Below are 12,655 nucleotides of genomic sequence, written 5' to 3'. Positions count from 1 at the left end.
ACAATGTTCAGATCTCTAATATGGATATTTTCTGTTACTAATGAGGTAGAACTTTTATTTTTTAATTATTGGAGCATTAAAGCTGCACTTTTCAACTTTTATTAGTTTTTTTTTTTTTTTTTTTTTTTGTTAAAACCATCACTAAGTCAAAACAGATAACCTGTGAAATAATCAACCACCCCCGTCTTCACCCAGTGCTAACTAGGAACAACCAATCAGAGCCAGGAGGTGGGTCTTAGTGCCGTCAGTCATGCTTGTCACCCTTCCCCCCCCCCCACCCCCTGCTCTCTGCCAGGCTCTTCCCGACAGTAGAGCCTACCGTGAATGCTAAGGCTAGTTAGCATGCCGAATAAACAGCTTTCCTGTAACGTTGAATTGTTTCTCCTCCATTGACACATTTAGCAGCGCATACACACCTATGACTGACAGTGCTAAGATCCTCCAATGGCTCTGACTGGTTGTTTTAGCCCAGGAGTGGTCAGTTTCTCCAGACAGAAACAGCAGCTCATAGAGGAGGCAGAGGAGCTCGATCTTTTTATGGACTATCTGCCTCATACTATACTGTCATAACAGGATGACATTCATAGCAGACATGCAAAAAATGTTTTTCTGTTTTCATAAAAGTTACACACTGCAGCTGTAAATGCTCTCGGATGTCGCCATTTATGTAAATTCAGATTCATCAGAGGGCTGCAACACAGCAGTCTTCAGCGGTTGTTTTGCCGTTCTTACCCTCCGTCTTGTTGCCTGACAAAGCTGACATGAGCAGCACCATCAGAGTTTCTCACAGCGCCTCCTGCCTTTCTCACGCAAAAAATGGGACAAGCAGAAATAGGGGGTTGGCGGCTCAGGGGAGCCGGAGATGACAGAGGTGGAGGGAAGGGCAGAGGGAAGTTAAAGGGGAGGAACAGAGGATGAGAGAGATCACAAGAGACAGAAACGGAGGGAGAGTCTGAGGGAGGAATCGGGGGCGGGAGCCACGCCATGGGCCCCCCTTCCTCGCTCACATACACATGCATGTGTCACCTCACCGTGTTGCAAATTAGGCTACACATGCTCTCTGGAGATGTCAGAACATATCATGATGGCTGACTTGGATTTGCATAGGTGTTCTGGGGTCATTTGGTAGGCAACAAAACCATTTTACTGACCTAAACATCCGGTACTAGCTATCAACAAATAGTGAAGTAGACATTGAAAAGGTTATCTACCTACGAAATATCACTGCTCATATAGATGAGAATACTGATATTGAATAACATGCATTAAGGGATCCATGGGTTCTCCAACCATTTAGCTCATTTTAGCACCACTACCAGTTATTAGACCTTCACTTGTCACTAAACTCTAAACTCATTATTGTTATGCATTTAATCAATGTAATGGGTAAAAGTGTACCAACACATTATTTTGTCACAAGACAAAATAATACAATACATGATAATTGTATTGTGAGTAAAACCTCAAACTTAGTTAGTCCCAATCGAAAGAATTCCTCCCACTTTCATAAATCCTGTTGTAAATTATTGTGCAGAGTGGAGCTGTTGCATGCTAAGTGCTTAAAGTTAGTGGTTTGAAGCATTTTTACATGTTGGAGCTCATCGAACTGGGAAAAGTTAAGCACTCTACAGAAAGTATCAGTTTATTACCTTAAAAAAAATGATACAGTAACGACTTCTTCCACCACTGCTGTGTAGATGAGTTGCACATCCTAAAAAAGAATCAAATCTGTTGAGCATCTGCCTTAAAGTTTACCAAAGTTCATGTTAAACTAACCACATGCTGCACTGTCAACACAAAATGGTAGGTGATAAGAGCTTTGAAAATTGGCCAGACTGAGCAGATGTTGAGACGGCTCCGTGTTGCAGCTAATTATTACAGATAAAAGCACGGAGTATGAAAGTTTGGACAGTTCTTTTATTTATTTAATAGCAATCTGTTCGATTTCTCTGAACCCAGAATTACTCGCTGGTACTGTGGGATTTTTTTATTTATTTTTTGTGTGTGTGTGTCGTTGACTGGACAACAGCAGCTCAGATCTGTGTCATGCTGAAATGAAACGAGCATGTTGCGTGGTTCAACCTAGTGAAACTGCTGTCAAAAAATATTTTGAGGAAAACAGCAGAAGAGAGGGATGGAATCATACACAACATGATGAATTACCAGAAGGGTTAACAGATTGGGAAGCACAACGTTGGGAAAACTGACAGCTTTTGAAGATTTGGGTCATTTAAGGGGAAAGAATGAGCTCCTCTTTTGTTATTGATCTGGTCTGGCTGAATAAATGAGTGAAGAAAACACAGCTTATCAATTTTGGCCTTTTGATACAGAATAAAACCTCACGAGGCGCGACATCCCTATTACTATACTGCTGTGGAATGTGACTCTTAATTTGAAGGATAGTAGGCAAGACTTTTACACCAGTCAGAAATGTCCGTAAAGGTATATAAGCACTGCTGTCATTACAATGAAATGGAAATATTTGTACTTCTTGTATTTTTTCACATCCTACTATGTTAAAACCATAAATTTCAAAGTTTTTTATTAGGATTATATGTTATACTCCAACTCATTGTCAAGACAAATCAGTGTAAATAGCATAAATTACATACTGGAGGACTCCATTTACAAATTAACCGACTTTCACATTTGCTTACAGTGGTCACCTGACAAAGTATGTGACTGTGTTGCTATATTTATATACCAAAAACAACAACAAAAAGAAAATTGTATTCGCCAAAATCTGAATCAGCAGGTCAGGCGTTTTAAAAATCAATAATCGACCAGAAAATGACAATCAGTGCAGCGCTAGTGCTACTATGGTTGTCTAGCCAAAAAACAAATAAATCGCATTAAAGTTTGAGGTTACAACAGGACAAAATATGACTAAGATAAATTGGTGTGAGTATTTCTGCTACTCATCGTCTAGACTTCTGTTGCTGTATAAACGTAATTTCACAGGGAATCTTCAAACTAGCGTCATGCTAACAGCTTTTCACTGCTAATATCTACCGAATGCTAATGACTTTAAATAAGTGCTCAAGACAGCCCTGTTATTTTTTATGTACTTCTCTCTGCACTCTTTCACCTTTACTGCTTTCATATTGTTCCCTAGCAACAAGTCCAGAAGAAAAAAAGCATCTGTCATTACATCAAACAGTGTCATTACTTTACCTTTTTCCAGTCGGCTATTATGCAGATTAGATGTTGCGTATCTGTTCTGGTACATTTAATTAGTCTTGCTGATACATTTTAAATGTAATGTACAGGTGAAAGTCACAAAAGCGAACCGGTTATTTACCTCCTGCTGCTCAAGAGAAACCCGCTCTTTGTTTCCAGTAGCGCTCTGCTCCAGGTGTGAACTGTAAGTGGAAACTCCACAACACGGTTTGTTAACAAAAGGCAGCTAAGCGCAGTTCAGAGACCTCCAGTTAGAGAGAAGAGTTTCAAAGATGGCTGGATCTTGGCGGTGTTTTCTTTAGTTTTTACGAACCGCTTTCAGAAGGATGGATGAAGCTTCGGCGCATCCTAATAACCCCCTAATATGATATTTAGAGCTTTCTTAGCTAGCAACAGCTATTTGTGATAAACACATTATTCAGTCTCTGTCTCCTGTTATTTCAGTTATAAATGATGTTTCAGGCAGCGCTTTTCCCTTCGGAAGCCCCACTGTAATTTGACTTCATTAAAGACTGTAATGTTAAGGGAGAACTCATGAAAGTGCACCAGCGCGCCGAAGTGCGCCGCGCGCGATTTCACCCCCCTGCTGCTCGAGCGAAAATGCGTCCTTTGATGTGCATGAAAGAAGCGGGAATCCACATTTTTCTTTATGAATTCTTTCATTTATCTGTCTCGCTTTAACAATTTGAAACTGAAGTCACCCCGAGCCCCGCCGGGGGGATGACGAGCGCACGCTTCGCAATTTCTAATTGTTTGTTTTCTTACCCCCCCTCCTCACCCCCACACCTCCCTCGTCTCTTCCCGCCGCTTTGCCTCTCTGTGTCATCGTGTCTCCAGACTCTCCTCTGGCATGCCGTTCTGTCTCGGGAGGCAGGTGCTTGGGCTGTGGTTAGCGTTCTGCATTGCAGGCTCTGATGGGACTGGCGATGCATTATATTGCGAGCCAGATATTGCCTTCTCATGGCTGGAGTCAGATGTGCAATTGGATGCTGCCCATGAACCTTGTGCGGGGATAAAGGGGAAGAAAAACAACAAACAAAAACTGGCAGAGGGCTTCAGCTAAAATGTTCTTATTGTGTTTTAACTTCCTGGAAATGTCCAGGAAAACATAATTAAAGCCATCAACACAATAAGTGCTCACTACTGAAAACCCATCCACAAGCATTCATTTGTTTATTGCAGTGTGGTTTTTCATATGCAGTTTGACTGAGTCATCTTTCTGGACCAGTCTTGAAAACGGATTGATCAGTAATATTTTTTTTTTCCATTACAAAGAGGCATTACAGCTGTCAGACATTCTGTTTGGACGGCTGGATTTATCTCATTTTATTTAACACTGTAAGCATATTTAGGTTAAAAATACCCACTGATGCTTTCTAAAAGAAAAGGAAAAAAGAAATAGACTGGCGCATTACCTACATCACTGCACATTGGACTGCAAGAGTGAGACCTCTGTTCCTCCCAGTGCAGTGGAACCTCGAGATGCAAGTTTAATTTGTTCTGTAAATCAAGCTCATAAGCAAATGTGCTTGTATTTCAAACACATTTTCCCCATTTAAAATGACTAAAATAATTTAAATTTGTTTCAGCCTAGTAAAACATCCCCAATTGACACTAAAGTATAAAATAATGCAGACATGTATACTTTATCCATGCATAATAAAATATATAAAATAAAGGAAAAATGTTTTCTTAAGGTCTCTTACCTTGGAAACAGACCAGAGATGGGAGGGAGGAAGGCCTGCACACATTGAAACACACACTGCCTTGCCAGTTCAATAACTCCCGCTAATCTTTTTTGATCACCTCCTGCTTCAGTTCTTCTTCCTTTTCTTCTTCTTTTAGGGTTTTTTGATGGTTGGTTGGACCGCCACCAACTGAATTCCTGTTTCAGTTCGATAAACATCATCCTTTTCTTTATGTGGCTGAACGAGACGGCAACTCGCACTGATGTCCCAAAGCACAACTCGTAATTCAGACTTTCGCTCATAAATCCAGACAAAAATATGGACCAAAACTCATATGTTGAGGTTGCACTGTTGCTGAGCAAGTTACTCGGCACATGGTTGCTACGTAACCAAAGAGAGAGGGAGTCCGTTGATGCCACCAAACTAGCTTAGCTGGCTGTGAGATTGAGCGGCTAAAGACTTTCCTCTGCCTACATTCCCCATAATGCAGAGCTGTTCTAGATCACAGTTCAGTGAAATTATTCTACCAGACCATAATATCTATTGATATCATGCGTCTGTTGCTATTGGTTAGATTATGCGTTTCCAACTGACTGGTCACCAGTCATGGTTCGTTTAAACTGAAACCTCTTCAGCGCTGGTCACCAGCCCATTTCTCAGCGCGTTGAGAACAAAACAATAATATTTCTAAATCTGAAACGATCTCTGCGTCGTTCTTCCAGCTGGAATCGATCAAGCCGTGCAACACAGACATCAACCCTGACACGTGCGACCTACATCTGTCCTTCCTTTTCGTACAACTTAACAGGATGCGATCGTGTCGCCAGTTGGCAACGATTGTCCAGCTTGTGTCCAAATCGTCTCCGCTTCTACAGACATCACAGTCGGCGTGGACCCCGCTGCGGTCCGGGTACACTGCGTGTAACGATCAGCGGATCCGTCGGCCACCCACATCATCACCACTTAGATTACAAAGCCAAAGGTTGCCGCTGCCGGCACCTGCGTGTGTGTTTCTGTGTTCCTGTGCGTGTGGGTGGCTGCACACATGTTGCTCTCCAAAAAGGAAGCACCCGAGGAGTGTCAGGCCTGGCCAGGTGTTGCGCGGTGACGGCGGACCTATTTTCCAGCTGGCTGCTCCTGTTAGAAGCCTGTCGGGCACACAAATCGCACTGGATTGATTTTGCTCAACCACAGTAAGAAAGGAGAGCTGTGATTACAATGCAGGCTCCAGCCAAACTTTAACAACTTTCAAAGTCTCCTCTCTTCCATTCTCCCATCGTCTCCAGTTTGTTTCCCCCCGTCTCCTCCCACCTCCCTCCGCTGTCCTAAATAAGCGGTTTTTCATTTTCAGGTTGTTTCCCTGCTGCCAGAAAAGCTTTTGAGGGGGTCAATTGTGTCGCGGTCGAAGCAATTCTAAGCTGTTTGTGGCTGCTTAGGGTTAGCACTCCCTACGTACAGTCTGGAGGGACACATTTAGAGAAAATGAGGTGCATATTGAGCTTCTTAAAATGTAAACTATATATTCATGGAAGGCACAAAACATCCTGCCTTATCGAGGAAATGCCTCCGTTTGGGGTTTCAGGTTACACGCGGCACAATTGAATTTGGCAGCTGCTCAAAGGCTGTCGAGCTGCTGTCTAATACGGCTCAGCGAGCAGATGCCGGTACACTCAATGCAACTGTTCATTTAATGGTCTGTTCATTTAATGGCATCCGCACCAGATAGAGCTTGGATGTTGCCAGCCGAAGGAGACGCAGTCAAAGACAGCTCCCTGGAGAGAAAACACATCTTTCTCTGCTGTTCGCTGCTGAAAAAAGGAGAGGTCAACCTCTTCTTTTTTTGTCCCCTTTTGCTGAGGACAAGAGGAGGCAACGTGCGATGAAACAAGCAGCCGGGCCATTTGTGAGAAATCAATGTACGGACACGTTTTTGTAGGTAAAAAGCAGAGTTGATTTAAATTGGATGCTTATGGCGACTTTGAGGTTCTTCTTCTCCATATGTTGTTGATCTTTCTTTTAAAGAAAAGGTTTTACTTGAAGGACTGCTCACTGAGCGAGCACAGAGCCTTTATACCCGACTACCAAAGTAGTAGCACTCACATCGGCTCTCGATAACCCTTCCCTTTGTCATGTTGGCAGTTTGAACAGCTTGATTCTTCCCCCCCCACTGGTGAACAGGTGGCTTTAAAAGAAACTGCTTAATGATCCTTCTCCGGTATACCTGCTCATTTAAAGTTCTCGTGGCATATACACCATACCCAGGAAGACTGGTTATCTCTTGAACTTTCCCACAGTTCGTCACTTTGCAACTGCAGACTTCAGTGTACTTTTTAGGATTTTGTGTGAACGAGAAACGGAAATAACCATAAAGTGGGAGGGAAATTATGCTAGGCTTTTCAGAGTTTTCATAAAACATTTTTATCCAGATGTAATTTAGATTTAGAAACTGTATTTTTACCACCTCCATCTGAACACGAGTTTTGAGCTCTTGCCACATGAATTGGATTTATGCTTGGACTTTAATTCCACATTTTCACTTGTGATGCAATTTTCACCAAATTCCTTTAAAATTAAACATATGAATTATTTGTTTTTAAGTCTCCTATTGATTGTTTTCTTCTTGTTTTACCACCTGTTCTGACAATTGCACCATATCACAGTGAAAGAAGTTTGGCGTCTGAAAGAATTGTACTCCATCTACACATAAACTGTGAATTTTATGAGAAAAATGTTTAATATAGTAAATTATATAGTATAAATGTATAAATGTATATATTTGTAAGTGTTGACTTAATTAGACTCTGGCGGCATATGAAAGCCAGTCCCTCATCGCCCTCAAACAGCAAATATGTATGCATCTCCTTGGCTTTCTGCCAGAACTGTGCTATTTAGTCTTCAAAGTGAGGCAGCGTTGATGTTACAATAACTGTTATCAATATGCTCGGCACATCTGTCTCTACAGTTTCTCTCCTTTGTTTGTGTACACGTTTTTTATTCTTCCTTCACTCATGTTGCTACGAAGCAACAATGTAGCAACGGCATATGAACTCATAATTAATCCAGCACCTATAATTGCGCTTCAGTCCATCTGGGGTGCTCTCGTGACGGCACAGCCAGATGTGTTTGTTCTGTCACGGGCCAATTACCTCCTGCAGCGCTCCTCTGAAATGCAAACTCCAGAGGGAGAGCAGCTGACTTGAAAAGGCTGAGGCTTCATAAGGCCGTACTGCTAAGTGGCTGTTTGACCACGACTTTTCATCCCCCTGCTGTAATGGGCTCGGATTCGACGCCACTTTTGAACCCCGTCGCTGCAGACGTTGTCCATTTGCACGCATGCTTTCGAAAAGCCGGACCCCATTAAAGCCCGACCCTCGACCGGCGCGGCGGCCGCCTCTTAACACCTCGTGTGCGGCGACGCAAGCCGACGAGTGGGTCGGAGAGGTCGTGTACGGCAACGACGCTGGACGGCGGTGGGAGGGAAGCAGAGAGCGAGAGTTAGAAGATGTAGATGTTGGAGGTGTACTTGGCAGGTAGCACTTTATCCGCCAAGTACAGCCTCGCCCGCACCGACCACAGCTTGTATGTTAATGTGCACGACGAGTGGCTATCTCGGAGCCACAGCTTGAGCTCTGGAGGCCCCTCAGCACGAAGTTGAAGAGTTCACCCAGTGGGCTGAGAGTTGCCTATGATTCAGTAATACTCAGAGTCAACCCCAGACAGGTCCGCAGAGAGCTCTGCAGCAAACAGCACTGAGCCAAACATGCCCCTGTTGCCCCAAATCCCCATCCCCTGCCACACAGAAGCACACATCTAATAACAAAGGTGTTTGGCAGTCTGCCCCTTTTTTTCTACTGCCTTCCTGGAAGGTGAAAAACTTTCAGCTATTAAGCTGGTGGAGGTGAACATGAAATAACTGATGAATTAAATGGTGGATTGATTATTTATAGGGATTTGAGATAATGAACTCACAGGATTACTGGGATCCGTTCAAAACTTGGTATAGACTCATCTTAAGCCTGAAAGTCATATTAAGTTTTAAAAGATTTATTTTAGCAGTTCTTTCTTTGGGGGTTGAATGATAATGCATTATTTACCAGCAATTATTTTAGAAAAAGAATAGGATTCATAAGACTTTCTCCAATCCACATTGCGCCAGCACTTACAATACATTGTAACTCCTGCAAATGCAAGGCTCTTGTGTACGTACATTTGTTAATTTCCTGATTTAATATTTAGGTACATTTAACAATTTTTTAAAATAAAATTGAGGTCAATTTCATTTCAAACTTTTTCCACTCTAAACCCAAATTGTGACCTGTGTTTGAGATCACAGTCCTTTCTGAAAACTGAACTGTGCTGAGTTTTAACTGACTGGCTTCTCTGTTATACCGTACAAAGAAAAAACGATGATAGCAGCAGCACAAGTTTGCATGTGCCTTTGCTCTGAATGAGCAGACATACTACTTAATGCACCACTGTCTATCTGACCATAGAAATGCATTGTTCAGCAGAATCTGAAGCAGGTGACAACCTGTTGAGGACGGGTGCTGCAACTACTTTGTTTGTATTTAAATCTCTTGATGTGTGTAGGTGACACAAAGCTGAACTTATTCATAGCCTTCAGGCAAGTGCTACAAGTGAGAAGTCACACTCCAATGCATCTGCGATACCCGCTGCATGATCTGCAAAGGTCACCTGGCCTGTGATCCCGGTGAATTAATTTGCATGATGTGAAAAAACAAAATGATCAGTAATTAACTTGGATCTGAAAGTGACTTTTGACTCGTCCAAGCTTTTGTTCTTGTTGTTCTGACAATTTAGCTCAAACGTTGTCACCTCTGAACAAAAAGCTTCTATATCTGCAGCTGAAATTTTTGAGTGAAAGTGTCAGTTTTGAAGTATGGGCTTGCTTTGTGTTTGGCGCGCTCTCATTGAGCGTTTGTTAACCTGGCTTCACAGTGGACAGTAACACAGGTGTTCTAGCATTTACCATCTTAGGAGTGGTTCGAGTCTCGAGCATTCCAGTGTTCCTAAACATCCCAACACATTTCTTTCCATGCAAGAGTGACAGTTTGGCTTCAGCCAGTTGAAACTTTGGTGCAGTTGGGTTTTTCAAGTAGAGAACCAGCTTTGGAAGGCTTACATTTAGCTTCCTGAATGGTCTCCAAAGAGCCCAGACCTCAACCTCATTGAGTGTCCGGAAAACCAACAGGTATAAAAGATACTTTTGATAAATGAATTAACAAACAGGAATAACCTGGCTTATATAGTAAACGGTGTTGAGAGGAGACCAACAGAGGTCCAGAGTGAGGTATAAGATACTAATGACACACTGGAGACCAACACAGTGCAAAAAGAAGCATGAACAGTCATAACCTCTGCTACAACAGCACCGTCTCATTCTGTTTTTACACTCATAATAACACGTCAGAGACTGATCGCATGCTTGAGGAGATGAGATATGAGCCTAAATATCTGTCTGTGTGTGTTTGTGGACAAAAAAAGAGGCAATTTTCCAACTCAAGAGACACCGGTTTCCATTTTGACAGGAAAACTTGTGCAGAGATGCTTGCTGACAAATAAAAAAAATAAAAATAAAAAAAAAACAAGAGGATATACAAAAATAGTGTGTGTGTGTTTTTCTGCTGAACCTTGCTGTCATCTGTTACAAAACAAAAACATCACAGCATCCCAAATGTGTGTGTTTGCCTCTGTTAGCAGGTGTGTCGGCACACATGCCGCTGCTATCCTTATGACCTCACTGAAGCGAAACAGGGTTTATTGGCAGGCTAAGGGAATGATGGCTGCCATCTTCGCTCTGCCTGATGGATCTGCAGCAGCCTCTTTGAGAGGGACGCCTGTATTGATGGATGCAGATGGCCTAATAATAGGAGACAGGGAAGGATGGACACAGTCACCGGTATTAACTGCGACTTGCCTTTTATTTATGGGACAAGACCGTGGTGCTTTCCTAACAAAAGATGGGCAGGAAAAAATCTCATCATTATCAGCGTTACACACCTCTCCAGCGTAGGGTGCCATAACTTTTACCTGTCAGCTCCAAGGACATGCTCTGGGCAGGCATCAGGCCTGGCCCTGAAGGAGTAGCGAGTTGGGTATGCGGCGTGGAGCACAGGGTTGCGCGGCCGCTCGACACAAGCCACTCTAATTGGTCCTTTTTCATTCCGCTGGCAGAAAAGACCGACTCGCTGCCACCTTTTGTCCCGTTCGCCATCAGTCTCCAAGCCCCGTCCGGTGGAAAATCAATAGCCGATCAGCTACTCAGGTGGCAATCTCAACGGTGGCACATTTAGGTTTAATCTTCTCCAATGCGCCTCTGTCTCCAGCATTATGACTCATTGGCCTGTTGGGGGGAAATGAAAAGCTCTGTAGCCCAAAGAGCAGAAATGTGAAGGTGAAAACTTCTCATGCGTCCGAACAGTCGGCTCAGTTTTTACTTCAATTAATTCAAACGAGCATTAACCAGAGCCATTAAGCATATTTAAATGAGAAACTGCTAAATATTTTATGCGCTTACATTATTAAGGCAGACTTTTTAAGTACCTACCTTGCTGTTTAAATAATCTGAGTCATACAGAGATAACGGTCTGGTCTGTGCCGGACTATCAGTGTTAGAGCGTCGCAAAATAATTTATACCTTTTCCAACATCTTGTCATGTTGCAGCCATAAACTTTGATATATTTTCAAATTTTGCTATTGCACTTCATCCATCCTTACTAAGATACTCCTTAATGAACCTCCTGTAAAAGTTACCTAATTAGTAGGCCCTACCTGCATTTAAATTAATCTCAGTACAAATGATAATCAAACATCATCATGAACATTAGGGATTAGAACTGAAAGGTTAGGAATACGGTTGTGGAAAGGTTTAAAGCAGGATTGCAATGTCGTTAGCTTTGGATGTCTCACAGACTATTGTTCACTTGAAAATGGAAGAGCATAGCATAAGTACAAACCTACCGAGACATGGCCATCATGGAGCTAAGCTCAGGTCAATCCTAGAAGAAAAGCTGTTGGAGGCTGCAAAACACGTAGACTGAGGCAGAGATTTACCTTACGACGGGACAATCACTCCAAACACACCAGAGGTACAATTTAAAGTCTTAGAACAAATGTTATTGATATTGAGGACTAGTCCAGACTTAAACTAAATTAAGAATATGTGGCAGGACTCGCAAATTGTTGTGTATTGACTTTCCGTCCAGTGCGACTCTGCTTGAGCTACTTTGCAAAAGAACAAAAAAAAAAAAAAAAAAAAAATCCTCAGTCTTTAGTTGGGTAAAAGTGCACAGACAAAATTCGAATTCAAATATATTTTATTGATCCCAAAGGGAGATTAAATACGCCCCAGAAAGAGTTGTATGTGTGATTGCAAAAGGAGGGGTAAAAATAATTGCTTAAAAGTTGACTTGGCTCTCCAAGTAAGCAAAGTATTATTTTTTTTTTCCTGTAGCTTCACAAATATATAATAGTTTGTGTTGATGAAGCATAAACTTCCATTGAACTTTGTGTCTGTAATGTGTCAAAATTTGAGGAAATTCAAGGGATCCGAGTGACTTTGCACGGCACAATGTACAAGGCAGACATGAGAAATGAAGCACTCGATATGGTAAAGCGTTGTGAGATGTGTGTGTCTGTTCGTGAGTTCTGTCATATGTCTGGTAGCCTTTGCCCGTCTGGTTATCGGCCGCCCTCACATCTCCCTTCCTTCTCTGGCGAGATTAAAAGCGCGTGTGAGGTAGAGGCAAGAGTTGCGCAGACAGAG

General features: G+C 42.4%; 1 long non-coding RNA gene across 1 annotated transcript in view; it reads right to left on the bottom strand.

Annotated features, from left to right (window-relative positions):
• Positions 1-7,318, bottom strand: part of LOC106957578 (uncharacterized) — a 14,734-nt gene extending 7,416 nt beyond the window's left edge. The window contains exon 1 of the long non-coding RNA XR_001426981.1: positions 4,887-7,318. This is a non-coding gene — a long non-coding RNA (uncharacterized LOC106957578). The remainder of the gene's footprint in view (positions 1-4,886) is intronic.
• Between the last annotated feature and the right edge of the window lie 5,337 nt (positions 7,319-12,655).

This window comes from Poecilia latipinna, unplaced genomic scaffold (genome assembly GCF_001443285.1).
Source record: "Poecilia latipinna isolate Pla-1442-1.1 unplaced genomic scaffold, P_latipinna-1.0 Scaffold917, whole genome shotgun sequence".
Taxonomy (NCBI): Eukaryota; Metazoa; Chordata; class Actinopteri; order Cyprinodontiformes; family Poeciliidae; genus Poecilia; species Poecilia latipinna.
The sequence above is the reverse complement of the archived record's forward strand: the minus strand, read 5'-3'. Positions and strand labels throughout refer to the sequence as shown.